The sequence below is a fragment of the Bombina bombina genome, unplaced genomic scaffold, assembly GCF_027579735.1.
Source record: "Bombina bombina isolate aBomBom1 unplaced genomic scaffold, aBomBom1.pri scaffold_608, whole genome shotgun sequence".
NCBI classification, from domain to species: domain Eukaryota; kingdom Metazoa; phylum Chordata; class Amphibia; order Anura; family Bombinatoridae; genus Bombina; species Bombina bombina.
In genome coordinates, this window is record NW_026512670.1 from 1 (window position 1) to 16,720 (window position 16,720).

At 38.0% G+C, this 16,720-nt stretch overlaps 1 long non-coding RNA gene across 1 annotated transcript in view; it reads right to left on the reverse strand.

Moving 5' to 3' along the window:
- Positions 1 to 5,111: 5,111 nt before the first annotated feature.
- LOC128644493 (uncharacterized) overlaps positions 5,112 to 16,720 on the reverse strand; it is a 151,562-nt gene continuing 139,953 nt past the window's right edge. The window contains exon 2 of the long non-coding RNA XR_008399988.1: positions 5,112 to 6,123. This is a non-coding gene — a long non-coding RNA (uncharacterized LOC128644493). The remainder of the gene's footprint in view (positions 6,124 to 16,720) is intronic.

Sequence of the window (16,720 nt, forward strand, 5' to 3'; positions counted from 1 at the left end):
TTCTTTGCACCACGCAGGGCCAAAATCCACATAAAATAACATAATGTAGCAAAATATAAAAGAAGAAATGATTGCATTGCTCTATAGATTAGCCATCCTTACATATTGCCCAAAGCGGGTTTTCTATATAATAACATATATTGCTGTACTTTTTTAAAAAGTTTTTACACATCCAAATTTACAAATTCAACAAATAATCAAGTCATATTAATTTGTACATATTATAACAACAACAAAAAGAAAAGAATGAGCCATCGAACCATAAAAAAAAAAAAGAACAAGACATCACAAACAATACAAAGATGGACACAAAAAAAAAAAAAAAAAAAGAAGCCCTCAAGATTAAACCTCTCCCCCCCTCCCCCCCCCTCCAACCACCCCTCCATCTCAGCCCCTGCAGGCTATTTGATCCAAATAACTGATTCACTAAAGCTCCCTGCAGCCTCACCTGTCCCTATGTCATTCTGTGTAACTGATTCACTAAAGCTCCCTCCAGCTTCACCTGTCCCTATGTTATTCTATGTAACTGATTCACTAAAGCTCCGTCCAGCCTCACCTGTCCCTATGTTATTCTATGTAACTGATTCACTAAAGCTCCCTCCAGCCTCACCTGTCCCTATGTTATTCTATGTAACTGATTCACTAAAACTCCCTCCAGCCTCACCTGTCCCTATGTTATTCTATGTAACTGATTCACTAAAGCTCCCTGCAGCCTCACCTGTCCCTATGTCATTCTGTGTAACTGATTCACTAAAGCTCCCTCCAGCTTCACCTGTCCCTATGTTATTCTATGTAACTGATTCACTAAAGCTCCGTCCAGCCTCACCTGTCCCTATGTTATTCTATGTAACTGATTCACTAAAGCTCCCTCCAGCCTCACCTGTCCCTATGTTATTCTATGTAACTGATTCACTAAAGCTCCGTCCAGCCTCACCTGTCCCTATGTTATTCTATGTAACTGATTCACTAAAGCTCCCTCCAGCCTCACCTGTCCCTATGTTATTCTATGTAACTGATTCACTAAATCTCCCTCCAGCCTCACCTGTCCCTATGTTATTCTATGTAACTGATTCACTAAAGCTCCCTCCTGCCTCACCTGTCCCTATGTTATTCTATGTAACTGATTCACTAAAGCTCCCTCCAGCCTCACCTGTCCCTATGTTATTCTATGTAACTGATTCACTAAAGCTCCCTCCTGCCTCACCTGTCCCTATGTTATTCTATGTAACTGATTCACTAAAGCTCCCTCCTGCCTCACCTGTCCCTATGTTATTTTATTTAACTGATTCACTAAAGCTCCCTCCAGCCTCACCTGTCCCTATGTTATTCTATGTAACTGATTCACTAAATCTCCCTCCAGCCTCACCTGTCCCTATGTTATTCTATGTAACTGATTCACTAAAGCTCCCTCCTGCCTCACCTGTCCCTATGTTATTCTATGTAACTGATTCACTAAAGCTCCCTCCTGCCTCACCTGTCCCTATGTTATTCTATGTAACTGATTCACTAAAGCTCCCTCCTGCCTCACCTGTCCCTATGTTATTCTATGTAACTGTATCACTAAAGCTCCCTTCAGCTTCACCTGTCCCTATGTTATTCTATGTAACTGATTCACTAAAGCTCCCCCAGCCTCATCAGTCCCTATGTTATTCTATATAACTGATTCACTAAAACTCCCTCCAGCCTCACCTGTCCCTATGTTATTCTATGTAACTGATTCACTAAAGCTCCCTCCTGCCTCACCTGTCCCTATGTTATTCTATGTAACTGATTCACTAAAGCTCCCTCCAGCCTCACCTGTCCCTATGTTATTCTATGTAACTGATTCACTAAAGCTCCCTCCAGCCTCACCTGTCCCTATGTTATTCTATGTAACTGATTCACTAAATCTCCCTCCAGCCTCACCTGTCCCTATGTTATTCTATGTAACTGATTCACTAAAGCTCCCTCCTGCCTCACCTGTCCCTATGTTATTCTATGTAACTGATTCACTAAAGCTCCCTCCAGCCTCACCTGTCCCTATGTTATTCTATGTAACTGATTCACTAAAGCTCCCTCCTGCCTCACCTGTCCCTATGTTATTCTATGTAACTGATTCACTAAAGCTCCCTCCAGCCTCACCTGTCCCTATGTTATTCTATGTAACTGATTCACTAAAGCTCCCTCCAGCTTCACCTGTCCCTATGTTATTCTATGTAACTGATTCACTAAAGCTCCCTCCAGCTTCACCTGTCCCTATGTTATTCTATGTAACTGATTCACTAAAGCTCCCTCCTGCCTCACCTGTCCCTATGTTATTCTATGTAACTGATTCACTAAAGCTCCCTCCAGCTTCACCTGTCCCTATGTTATTCTATGTAACTGATTCACTAAAGCTCCCTCCAGCCTCACCTGTCCCTATGTTATTCTATGTAACTGATTCACTAAAGCTCCCTCCAGCTTCACCTGTCCCTATGTTATTCTATGTAACTGATTCACTAAAGCTCCCTCCAGCTTCACCTGTCCCTCTGTTATTTTATTTAACTGATTCACTAAAGCTCCCTCCAGCCTCACCTGTCCCTATGTTATTCTATGTAACTGATTCACTAAAGCTCCCTCCTGCCTCACCTGTCCCTATGTTATTCTATGTAACTGATTCACTAAAGCTCCCTCCAGCTTCACCTGTCCCTGTGTTATTCTATGTAACTGATTCACTAAAGCTCCTTCCAGCCTCACCTGTCCCTATGTTATTTTATTCTTAGCAGCTTAATCACTAAAGCTCCCTCCAGCCTCACCTGTCCCTATGTTATTTTATTTAACTGATTCACTAAAGCTCCCTCCAGCCTCACCTGTCCCTATGTTATTCTATGTAACTGATTCACTAAAGCTCCCTCCAGCTTCACCTGTCCCTATGTTATTCTATGTAACTGATTCACTAAAGCTCCCTCCAGCTTCACCTGTCCCTGTATTATTCTATGTATCTGATTCACTAAAGCTCCCTCCAGCCTCACCTGTCCCTATGTTATTCTATGTAACTGATTCACTAAAGCTCCCTCCAGCTTCACCTGTCCCTATGTTATTCTATGTAACTGATTCACTAAAGCTCTCTCCAGCTTCACCTGTCCCTATGTTATTTTATTTAACTGATTCACTAAAGCTCCCTCCAGCCTCACCTGTCCCTATGTTATTTTATGTAACTGATTCACTAAAGCTTCCTCCAGCCTCATCTGTCCCTATGTTATTCTATGTAACTGATTCACTAAAGCTCCCTCTAGTCTCACCTGTCCCTATGTTATTTTATGTAACTGATTCACTAAAGTTCCCTCCAGCTTCACCTGTCCCTATGTTATTCTATGTAACTGATTCACTAAAGCTCCGTCCAGCCTCACCTGTCCCTATGTTATTCTATGTAACTGATTCACTAAAGCTCCCTCCAGCCTCACCTGTCCCTATGTTATTCTATGTAACTGATTCACTAAATCTCCCTCCAGCCTCACCTGTCCCTATGTTATTCTATGTAACTGATTCACTAAAGCTCCCTCCTGCCTCACCTGTCCCTATGTTATTCTATGTAACTGATTCACTAAAGCTCCCTCCAGCCTCACCTGTCCCTATGTTATTCTATGTAACTGATTCACTAAAGCTCCCTCCTGCCTCACCTGTCCCTATGTTATTCTATGTAACTGATTCACTAAAGCTCCCTCCTGCCTCACCTGTCCCTATGTTATTTTATTTAACTGATTCACTAAAGCTCCCTCCAGCCTCACCTGTCCCTATGTTATTCTATGTAACTGATTCACTAAAGCTCCCTCCAGCCTCACCTGTCCCTATGTTATTCTATGTAACTGATTTACTAAAGCTCTCTCCAGTCTCACCTGTCCCTATGTTATTCTATGTAACTGATTCACTAAAGCTCCCTCCAGTCTCACCTGTCCCTATGTTATTCTATGTAACTTATTCACTAAAGCTCCCTCCAGCCTCACCTGTCCCTATGTTATTCTATGTAACTGATTCACTAAAACTCCCTCCAGCCTCATCAGTCCCTATGTTATTCTATATAACTGATTCACTAAAACTCCCTCCAGCCTCACCTGTCCCTATGTTATTCTATGTAACTGATTTACTAAAGCTCCCTCCAGCCTCACCTGTTATTTTATGCAACTGATTCACTAAAGCTCCCTCCAGCCTCACCTGTCCCTATGTTATTCTGTGTAACTGATTCCCTAAAGCTCCCTCCAGCCTCACCTGTCCCTATATTATTCTATGTAACTGATTCACTAAAGCTCCCTCCAGCCTCACCTGTCCCTATGTTATTCTATGTAACTGATTCACTAAAACTCCCTCCAGCCTCATCAGTCCCTATGTTATTCTATATAACTGATTCACTAAAACTCCCTCCAGCCTCACCTGTCCCTATGTTATTCTATGTAACTGATTTACTAAAGCTCCCTCCAGCCTCACCTGTTATTTTATGCAACTGATTCACTAAAGCTCCCTCCAGCCTCACCTGTCCCTATGTTATTCTGTGTAACTGATTCCCTAAAGCTCCCTCCAGCCTCACCTGTCCCTACATTATTCTATGTAACTGATTCACTAAAGCTCCCTCCAGCCTCATCTGTCCCTATGTTATTCTATGTAACTGATTCACTAAAGCTCCCTCCAGCCTCACCTGTCCCTATGTTATTCTATGTAACTGATTCACTAAAGCTCCCTCCAGCCTCATCTGTCCCTATGTTATTCTATGTAACTGATTCACTAAAGCTCCCTCCAGCCTCACCTGTCCCTATGTTATTCTGTGTAACTGATTCCCTAAAGCTCCCTCCAGCCTCACCTGTCCCTACGTTATTCTATGTAACTGATTCACTAAAGCTCCCTCCAGCCTCATCTGTCCTTATGTTATTCTATGTAACTGATTCACTAAAGCTCCCTCCAGCCTCACCTGTCCCTATGTTATTCTATGTAACTGATTCCCTAAAGCTCCCTCCAGCCTCACCTGTCCCTATGTTATTGTTAGGTGTCCCCTTCAGGGGGTAAGTGTCAGTGCAGGCCAAAGCCTGGGGCCTAGTGTACCACCTGAGGCATATGTAGATTACCTGATAAGGGCCCCTTAGAATGACTCAGACCACGCAGCATTATGATCGAAAGCCAATTCTGTTTATTGCACAGTGCAAGCCTTTCTTATAGTGACATACAGGGTTAAGGGGATGACACGTTAGGACCGCGTCATCTTACACAGTTATACAGAGCAATTTACAAGGAAAAACTGGAACATGAGTTTCTCATAACAATATTTACAGAGTCATAACAAACTACCATCTGCAGAGACAACCGAGTGTCTAAAGCCTCTTGTTTACATTATCTTATTCTATCTTACTTCTAGGCATTAGGCCAGGGTACATTGGCAAGGCCAAATAGCTAAAGAAACTCATAACATGCATATAATTCTCACTGCATAATAACTGCTATAATAAATTCTAATTATTACAAAATGGATGCTAATCATCACAAGATGGCTGCGGGGAACAAGATGGCTGCCATCAGGTTCATATTACCCCTAACATACCATCCTTTTATTCTAACAGAATAACATAAAAATAGACAGGCATAGAAAATTAGTAAAGCCTTATATTATGGTAACAGAACTCTGTGAGAATACTAAAGAGAAAAATATTCGCATGTCGTGATATACTTTTATAGGCTAATTGTCACTGCATATAGGTACAGTCCCTCCAATACCTTCCATCTATCTTCCAGCCTTCCCAAAACTACCGGTCTACCAACACAGAGACCCAACCAGCCCCCCATCTACCCCCAAACAACGCTGCATCTTCTATCTCTCCACCTGCATTGCTAGCACCCCCCAATATGTCCAACAGTTCCTTTTCCACAGTAAAGCATGACATAGCAACAGCACAACTGTCTCTAGGTGGCCTCTGAATACTTTAAGAACAGTCTTTGTCCATTTGAGAGCGCTGCACCTTGACACTTTGCTATAATACAGTTCTCCAACAGTTCATTTGCAGTAGGGGTGCTTATCCACGGTTCTTCCGCAGGGAGATACTGGAAATCTGATGGTTTGTTCATGGGGTAGACAAGGCAACCAGTGGATACCCATGGCAAACAGACACTCGAGTCACAGGGAGTCTAGGAAGCAAACAGAAACAGTACAGGATGAGTACACACCGCAATACAATCACAATTATGTCCAAATAAAACGTCACTTTTATCCTATGTCATTAAAAATCAAACAAAACATTGTTGATATATAATACAACTTAAATACATTGACATTTCTCAGAGAATAATTTACAACTTCTCTATATCACTTTGAACTTCTAAAAAAATAAAAGAACCTTGTGTTGCTTTATTCTGGATGGCTGCTATCTATAATGCTTATAATTCTCCAACCTAAATTCTCTCACACTCCTATATGAGGAAAGCATACAAACAGAACATCATTTAAAACTACAAGCTCTTTTAAAGGTAAACACATCTTTATGGTAAGAATTACTCTCTTTGACAAACATCAGGAATGACCAAATTCACTTTGCAGATACCATACTAATTAATAAAAGGGAAAAATACATTTGCTTTCATAAACTATAATTATGCTATTCCCTGAAACATTTCTCTGTATATTTACTATAAACTTCTAGCTTAGACGTGTCCTCCTTATGTTCTAAAGGGTGAAGGGTCTAAAATATTATGCTATGTTGCAGCATTTTCCTTAAACCTATTTTCTTATACTCAGTGGGCCATTCAATAGAGTACAATACTGCAAAGTTCACAGTTACCTTTATCTAAAAAGTTACTATGTTAAGCACATAAACTACAATGTGCACTAATACCAATGAAGCATATGATTTCTTAGACCAAATATGATCAATAAAAATAAAACAAATACAAGAAAATACAAAACAAGCAATATAAGGAATGGAGTTAAAACAATACTCCCCTAATTTAATTGGTTGATCCTGTAACAGCATAACAGGACTTCCATATCGAGCGGTAAGGCACAGTCCAGAGAAGGATAGTCTTTTGCTTAAAAATATAAAATTCACACTAAAACTTGATAAATGCTAATTAGTTTAACCACAACAAAATTATTGGATTTAACGTTGTATATAATTTGATATTCCCCATTCTGCAGCTCTACAGCCAAATATAATCAATTGCATATAACACAAAAATAAGCTTTCTACAAAAGAATACTAATACAATTTCTCCTTTAAATTAATCCCAATGATCCTTATAATAAAGAAAATGTATACTGACGTTCATTAAATAGCCTAAACAAGCATAAGCAGCATAAGAACGCACTCACAGTGGGATGCAGGCTAATTAAAGGGACATTTTAACCAAATTAAAAATAATCTTTAATTGAAACTGCTAACACAGTGAAATATACTAGTGTTAGGCTTACAGTAAACCTCATCGTCTTTTATGTAAATATTCCCTTAAATTCTCAGATGTTATACCAGTTTTCCTGTATCCCTTTAAATATTTTCACTCCTCTGTTTTTTCTTGTTTTTTTTTTTTTTTCCTTTTCTTTTTCTGTCCGCTAGTCTCACGGATCCCTACACTAAAATTGTAGACAACTTATCACTTCAGTTTGCATTACAGAGAGAATTAAGTTATGCTGCAAAAAGAATATCTGCTATCTGAACAGCAAATTTAAAATAAATATATACAAAGAAAGGTCTCTAAAAATATATTTAGCAAACTACTAATACAGGGTTATTGCACTGGTTCTTTAAATAAGAAAATGACAATTTTCTATTGCTCCGTCTACGCACTGAGCTCTGATTTTCCAGACAAATATAAGATAATATGCCGCTTGTGTAACAAGTCATGGACAATACATTAATAGCAACACCTTGTTACAGTGAACTGTCCCTTTAAGGACTAACCATTCATCACGCAAATTACATATGTATATCCTAACCATAATTTAGGCTGCTTGTATGATTTACCACACCAATTTCACCTCTGTACTGTAGCATGACCTGCAGATTAATTTACTTGCAACAAAAACGGACGCCCTTTTAGAAAAACTTTCAATTACAGCCTATAAATATATTTCATTGTGTGCACCCACGCCGTGCACAGACCTTACAAATACAACATACGTTAACCCATTAATCATACCAGAAACAATTTCATATTTACCAGAGCGTGACAAAAAATCACACACACCATCGCACTTTCAAAGCCGTTACTTCACTTACAAAAACAATATCATATCTTTACATGCCGAACAACAATTATCACTTAAAACTAAAACTGCATATGAATACCACATACTTAAAACATGCTGGTGACTTTGAAATACAGTTACATAAAATAACATTACCAAATATCTTCTAAAAACGTCTGATTTCCCAGCAGAGAAACAGAAAGAAACATTATTACTAACGATACAGACACACACAAGCTCATTTCATCTCGCATGCCAAAGATTCACTCCCTTTTTCCCTTTCTCAGAAAAACATCTATTTTCTAGCGTACGACATACATATATATATATAAAAAAAACACTAGATTAACTTTTCACCATTTCCACAATGCATTTTTTCTTTTTTTTCGAAACCCCACAAAATGGCCACTTTTGCAGGGTTTGAAACAATCGTTTTCAAATAATACATTCTGTTCCTGGTCCAAAGTAAATCTGTTACACGCATACCACAGTGAGAACCTACAGACCATCACACATTATGCATCTCAATATACACAATTTCATTTTTGTTACTGCAAGCAAACAAAAAAAATCTTACAAACGAAGCTGCTGTAACAGGTTTCTTTTCTTTCTTTTTTTTTCTTTTCTGAGCTATGTGCGCGCTCAGTGGTGGCCCCCCTTCTTTGCCTGCTACATTCTTTAACACAGAGATTTCTCTATTTATCAAACAGCAGTACTTACTGACCGTGTTTTTTAAAAAAATATTTCTGTCTTTTGCAGAAACTATTAACTCTTCTTTTCTTTTACCTTATACATGTAATTTTCTCTGTGCATTCTTATCTATGAGCAGTTCCCCTTTCTCAATACAATAATAGCCACAATTAACATGCACAGCCACTTAATATTTTCTACGCACAGCATCATTTTATATAGCAGCAAAAGCAAGCATCAGATATCAACATGAGCTTCAGGTGGGTAACAAAACTCTATTATGGGAATGAATATGGGAAACTTCAACACACGTGAGACTTACTCACTTCACTGCCAAGTTGCCCGGGGGACCTTATCTTAAAAGAACCTCCCGTCGACTGGCATACATATATTACTTGCGCGCTTATCACCGACAGGACTCACAATACCTGTCGTGTCCCAGCACAGGACTGATTACCTGTCTGGAGGGGTATCACAACTGCCGGCAGGACTTTAACCTCCGCAAACCTGTGCTTCAACCACAGGAACCCCTTTAACCTTATATCATTATCATCAACACCTATTACCAGACTAAATTTAGGTTCAAATTCACAGAAAGAAAGCATGGTAAAAGCACTCATAGTTACTCACTGCGAATCCCACTGTCCTGACGCCAAAACTGTTAGGTGTCCCCTTCAGGGGGTAAGTGTCAGTGCAGGCCAAAGCCTGGGGCCTAGTGTACCACCTGAGGCATATGTAGATTACCTGATAAGGGCCCCTTAGAATGACTCAGACCACGCAGCATTATGATCGAAAGCCAATTCTGTTTATTGCACAGTGCAAGCCTTTCTTATAGTGACATACAGGGTTAAGGGGATGACACGTTAGGACCGCGTCATCTTACACAGTTATACAGAGCAATTTACAAGGAAAAACTGGAACATGAGTTTCTCATAACAATATTTACAGAGTCATAACAAACTACCATCTGCAGAGACAACCGAGTGTCTAAAGCCTCTTGTTTACATTATCTTATTCTATCTTACTTCTAGGCATTAGGCCAGGGTACATTGGCAAGGCCGAATAGCTAAAGAAACTCATAACATGCATATAATTCTCACTGCATAATAACTGCTATAATAAATTCTAATTATTACAAAATGGATGCTAATCATCACAAGATGGCTGCGGGGAACAAGATGGCTGCCATCAGGTTCATATTACCCCTAACAGTTATTCTGTGTAACTGATTCACTAAAGCTCCCTCCAGCCTCACCTGTCCCTATGTTATTCTATGTAACTGATTCACTAAAGCTCCCTCCTGCCTCACCTGTCCTTATGTTATTCTATGTAACTGATTCACTAAAGCTCCCTCCTGCCTCACCTGTCCCTATGTTATTCTATGTAACTGATTCACTAAAGCTCCCTCCAGCCTCACCTGTCCCTATGTTATTCTATGTAACTGATTCCCTAAAGCTCCCTCCAGCCTCACCTGTCCCTATGTTATTCTATGTAACTGATTCACTAAAGCTCCCTCCAGCCTCATCTGTCCCTATGTTATTCTTTTTTTCTTTTTTTTTATACTTTTATTTATATGTAATCAACAGCGTATGTCAAACAAAAAAACAAATCAAAATACAATTCTTTGCACCACGCAGTGCCAAAATCCACATAAAATAACATAATGTAGCAAAATATAAAAGAAGAAATGATTGCATTGCTCTATAGATTAGCCATCCTTACATATTGCCCAAAGCGGGTTTTCTAAATAATAACATACATTGCTGTACTTTTTTAAAAAGTTTTTACACATCCAAATTTACAAATTCAACAAATAATCAAGTCATATTAATTTGTACATATTATAACAACAACAAAAAGAAAAGAATGAGCCATCGAACCATAAAAAAAAAAAAAAGAACAAGACATCACAAACAATACAAAGATGGACACACACAAACAAAAAAAAAAAAGAAGCCCTCAAGATTAAACCTCTCCCCCCTCCCCCCCTCCAACCACCCCTCCATCTCAGCCCCTGCAGGCTATTTGATCCAATTATGTGGAAAGACATTTAATAGAGTCTGCTCTGCAAAACTTACTGATGATAGAAAGGGGGAGAGAATCCTTTTTTGAATAACACTTGAATAGGTTAAAATAACCGGTGCCCATCTCCATAAGAACTTCTTGATTCTTTTCTCAGAGGCGTCATGTAGATGGAATGATTCGAAAACAATCTGCTCTTGAAATATTTTAAACACCTCAGTTAATCCTGGTAAACGCTTACTCTTCCAATTCTTAAGAATACAGTGTCTAACTGCTAATATAACTGTATTTAGACTTTCTATTGTATTCCTATCAATCGCATCATTAAAAGGATATAGAAAAATAATATCCTTCACAGCTAACAATATCGTCACTTTTTATAACTTATTAAACCAGTAAATTATCTTCAACCATAATTGTCTATCTATGGGGCACAACCAGAACATATGAAGTGTATCAGCCTTATAATATGCACAACGTGGACAAATATTAATCGCCAACGGGTAGAACTTATTTATCTTCCATGGTGAAATATAGAAGTCATTAATCAACTTCATATGTGATTCATTCCAGGCCATTGCTACTTTACATTTATGCAGCAAGTCAAAGCTTTGGGAAACATTTTCAAGATCTATCAGGGGAATTCTTGAAGACCAAAATTTAGATATATTATCCCTGATGAGCAAGCTCTGCTTATTCAGCATGATATCATACATCAAAGAGATCGACGCATTACCTGTGGTAAATTTCTGTATACAAAGTTTAATATCCGCCCAAGCTGTTGTAGATATGGTCCGCCACTTCTGATCTGAAATAAAATGGCGAATTTGGAAGTAAGCAAATAAATTGGATCTAGGTATATCGTACTTATTAAAAATATCTTCTGCAGATACTATTTGAAGATTTTCGCCGATAAGTTGTTTTACATAATATAGCCCTTTTTCTGTCCAGTCTTTAAACACTTTTTGATATATCCCCGGTAGAGAACTCGGGTTACCTAAAATAGGTAAAAAATCTGAAAAAGAATAATCCAACTCTAGAATTGAGCAAACCTTATGCCATGCATATACTACATTCTTAATAGAAATGAGACAGCTAACATTCTGCGGTAATTTCTGTACTTTGCAATGTAAAATCGCTTTTAATGAGAACGGAGCAATTACAAATGATTCTATCTTTTCAGAAGAGACGATGTTAGAACCGGCATGCCAATCTATTGCAATTTTGGTCAACGCCGACAAATTATACAATTTAAGATTAGGTAACGCAAAACCGGCAGCTCCCGAGGTTTGCATAAGTCTCTTCAAAGCTATTTGTGGTTTTTTATTATTCCAGATAAATTTAGAGAATAAAGAATTAATTAACTTTAGGTCCTTATTTAATATCAACAAGGGTAGGTTCTGAAGCGGTTATAACAAACGAGGGAAGATAATAGATTTGATTAACCTAACGTGCGCAGTCAAAGACAGTGGAAATGTTACCTAGAGTTGTAGATCAGTAACAATCTTTTGAAACAATGGCTCGAAATTGGCTTTATACCAGAAACTGGGATTCCTATGTAAAACCAATCCTAGATATTTAATGGTATCGACCTGTTTAAAGGGGATACTAGGCGTTACTATCAGTCTGTTATTAAAGCACAATAATTCACTCTTTTCTAAGTTTATCTTATACCCGGAAAACAAGCTGAAAAGATTCAAAATTTGTAACACTACTGAGATAGATCGCTGTACATTGGCTAGAAATAATAATACGTCATCCGTGTATAACAAGATTTTAAGGGAATGTGTACCAAGCTGACATCCTATTAACACCTCCCTGAATCGGATTGCTAGGGGTTCGAGTGCGATATTAAAAAGTAAAGGGGACAACGGACACCCCTGCCTAGTGCCCCTTTGTAAAATTATTTTGGATGAAAGGATCCCATTAATAAGTAAAAAGGATATTGGATTATGGTATAATCTGTAGATGAAGTGTAAGAATTCTCCTTTAAAACCAAATTGTTCTAATGATCTAAATAAATATTCCCAGATAATTGAATCAAATGCTTTGATAGCATCAAGGGAAAGAATAGCCGCATCTTGCCATACTGATTTCTTTCTATCCTGGTCTACATTCCACGCGTAATCCAAAAGATTAATTAATTTACGTATATTTTTTGTGGGGTTTCTTGCTATCATGAATCCAGTTTGATCTGGATGAATGATATTGTGTAAACACTTGGAGACTCTTGCCGCAATAATTGCCATTAATATTTTATAGTCTATATTTAAGACAGAAATTGGCCTGTAAGAAGCCGGCTCCTCCGGATTCTTACCTTTCTTCAGAATGAGAGAAATATTCGCCATGGAGAAATATTTTGAAATAGGATTCATCGTGCAAAAATAAAAATTAAAAAGTTTTTCTAAAAACCATGATACCTCTTCACTCATACATTTATAAAAATTCTGCAGGGAATCCGTCAGGGCCGGCTGCTTTATTCATTTTTAGATTATCTATAGCCTTTCTGATTTCTTGTATTGAGATCGGAGCATTAATTACTAACAAGTCCTCATTAGATATTTTAGGGACCTTTATCATATCCCAAAAATTATTGTGATTAACGTTGTCTATTGCAACTTCGGAGTAAAGCTGTTGATAATAAGTATAAAAAATTTCTACTATCTCCTTAGTTTCTGTGGTTCTACCTTTATCTGTTTGAATTGCCAATATAAGATTTTTCTTTTTTCTACTTTTAGTAAGTTTGGCCAAATATTTGGCCGAACGCCCATGTACACCTTTAAAGTGAAGATTTAATTTAGCTTCTTCCTCTACTGATTTTTGCTTAAAAAAAGGTCTCTTTCTTTTCTCTTGTCTCTATATTTCCCCCAATTTCCCACTGTGGGATTCGCACAATATACTGTATAAGCATTCCTGACTTGATTTAAAATTTGGGTTTCTCTTGCTCTACTCTTCTTCTTACCTATACTTACATACGCCTGAATTTCACCCCTTAAAGGGACAGTCAAGTCCAAAAAAAACTTTCATTTTTCAAATAGGGCATGTAATTTTAAACAACTTTCCAATTTACTTTTATCAACAATTTTGCTTTGTTCTCTTGGTATTCTAGTTGAAAGCAAACCTAGGAAGGCTCATATGATAATTTCTAAGCCCTTGAAGGCCGCCTCTATTTTATTTACTTTTCACAGCAGGGGAGAGCAAGCTCATGTAGGCCATATAGATAGCATTGTAATCACGCCCGTGGCTAGTGGCAGACACTGCACTAATTGGCTAAAATGCAACTATATGCAAAATAACTAAAAGTCATGTGATTAGGGGCGGTCAGAAGATGCTTAGATACAAGTTAGTCACAGAAGTAAAAAGTGTATTAATATAACAGTGTTGGTTTTGCAAAAAACTGGGGAATGGGTAATAAAGGGATTATCTATCTTTTTAAACAACAAAAATTCTGGTGTTGACTGTCCCTTTAATACAGCTTTAAAAGCTTCCCAACAAATATCAATCTTGTTAATATAATTTGAGTTTTCAGCATAATAACGCTGCCATGAGGCTTTCATATAATTAACAAATTTAGGGTTATTATACAGATATCGAGGAAAAATAAATCTAAGTATTTTACTCCTTTCTCTATTACCTGCTATGAGAAATAAAGAAATAATAGCATGATCTGATATACTAATTTCCCCTATTTCGGCTTCTAATTCCTGAAGTGATAATGTTTCTGAAATTAAAAAAAAATCTATTCTTGAAAATGTTCCATGTGCTTTAGACTCACATGAATATAGCAACTTGTCAGGATTTTTTAACCGCCAAACATCTACTAGTTTTAATCTCAAGCACAATTGTTTTAAAAATTTTGCGTTTCTATTATGTACTGCAATATTTTTTTTAGAAAATCTATCCAGGATAGGACAAAGAGTTGCATTAAAATCTCCTCCTAAAATTAAGTTCTCAGAGGCATAAGGAAATAATTTCAACTTTAAATTCTCCCAAAATTCTCTAGAGAACTTATTTGGGGCATATATATTACAAATCACCAGTTTGACATTTTTTAGTTGGATTTGAAGAAGAATATACCTAGCCGCTTCATCTATTTCTACTTTAATTATCTTATAATCAAGATCCTTATTTAACAGGATAGCTAACCCACATTTTCTGGCACGACTATCTGTAGAAATGACTGCCCCTACCCACTTTATCTTCAATTTCGCTGCTTCTTGCTGGTTAAGATGGGTCTCCTGTAAAAGGACTAAATCCGGATTGTGACTAGCTAATTTTTAATAACTAGTTTACGCTTAATGGGGGAAGTTATTCCCCCAATATTCCAAGATAATACTTTAATTCCCTCACCCATCTACCATCAGTCTTTCAAAAATCCCTCTGATTGGAGCGTGTATAGAAGCACTGCCCGGTGGGACCAAAATTAACATACCTTGCTAATAATACACATATAATGGGGGGGGCAAGGTAAGAGGGAGAGAGAGAAGGAGGAGAGGGAGAAAAAAAAAAAAAAAAGAAACACCACACCAAATACATCTCTACAACATAGGACAACACACAACATATACATATAGCAATTATGCTAGCCTTGTCTAAGAACAGCATCAAATTTTGCATATACCTTGTAACTCTTCCAGCCATATTTTCACCCATCTCCTATTAACACAACAGAGTAAATCTACCCTCTAATTACAGACGGCTAGATTTAGAGTTTTGTCGGTAACGACCCGCGTATCTAACGCTGGCTTTTTTCTGGCCGCACCTTTAAAATAACTCTGGTATTGAGAGTCCACAGAATGGCTGCGTTAGGCTCCAAAAAAGGAGCGTAGAGCATATTTAACGCAACTTCAACTCTCGATACCAGAGTTGCTTACGGACGCGGCCAGCCTCAAAAACGTGCTCGTGCACGATTCCCCCATAGGAAACAATGGGGCTGTTTGAGCTGAAAAAAAAACCTAACACCTGCAAAAAAGCCGCGTTCAGCTCCTAACGCAGCCCCATTGTTTTCTATGGGGAAACACTTCCTACGTCTGCACCTAACACTCTAACATGTACCCTGAGTCTAAACACCCCTAACCTTACACTTATTAACCCCTATTCTGCCGCCCCCCGCTATCGCTGACCCCTGTATATTATTTTTAACCCCTAATCTGCCGCTCCGTAAACCGCCGCTACTTACATTATCCCTATGTACCCCTAATCTGCTGCCCCTAACACCGCTGACCCCTATATTATATTTATTAACCCCTAATCTGCCCCCCACAACGTCGCCTCCACCTGCCTACACTTATTAACCCCTAATCTGCTGAGCGGACCGCACCGCTATTATAATAAAGTTATTAACCCCTAATCCGCCTCACTAACCCTATAATAAATAGTATTAACCCCTAATCTGCCCTCCCTAACATCGCCGACACCTAACTTCAATTATTAACCCCTAATCTGCCGACTGGAGCTCACCGCTATTCTAATAAATGTATTAACCCCTAAAGCTAAATCTAACCTTAACACTAACACCCCCCTAAATTAAATATAATTTTAATCTAACGAAATTAATTAACTCTTCTTAAATAAATTATTCCTATTTAAAGCTAAATACTTACCTGTAAAATAAATCCTAATATAGCTACAATATAAATTATAATGATATTATAGCTATTTTAGGATTAATATTTATTTTACAGGTAACTTTGTATTTATTTTAACCAGGTACAATAGCTATTAAATAGTTAAGATCAGCCAAACGGATTGAACTTGATTCTGATTGGCTGATTCCATCAGCCAATCAGAATATTCCTACCTTAATTCCGATTGGCTGATAGAATCCTATCA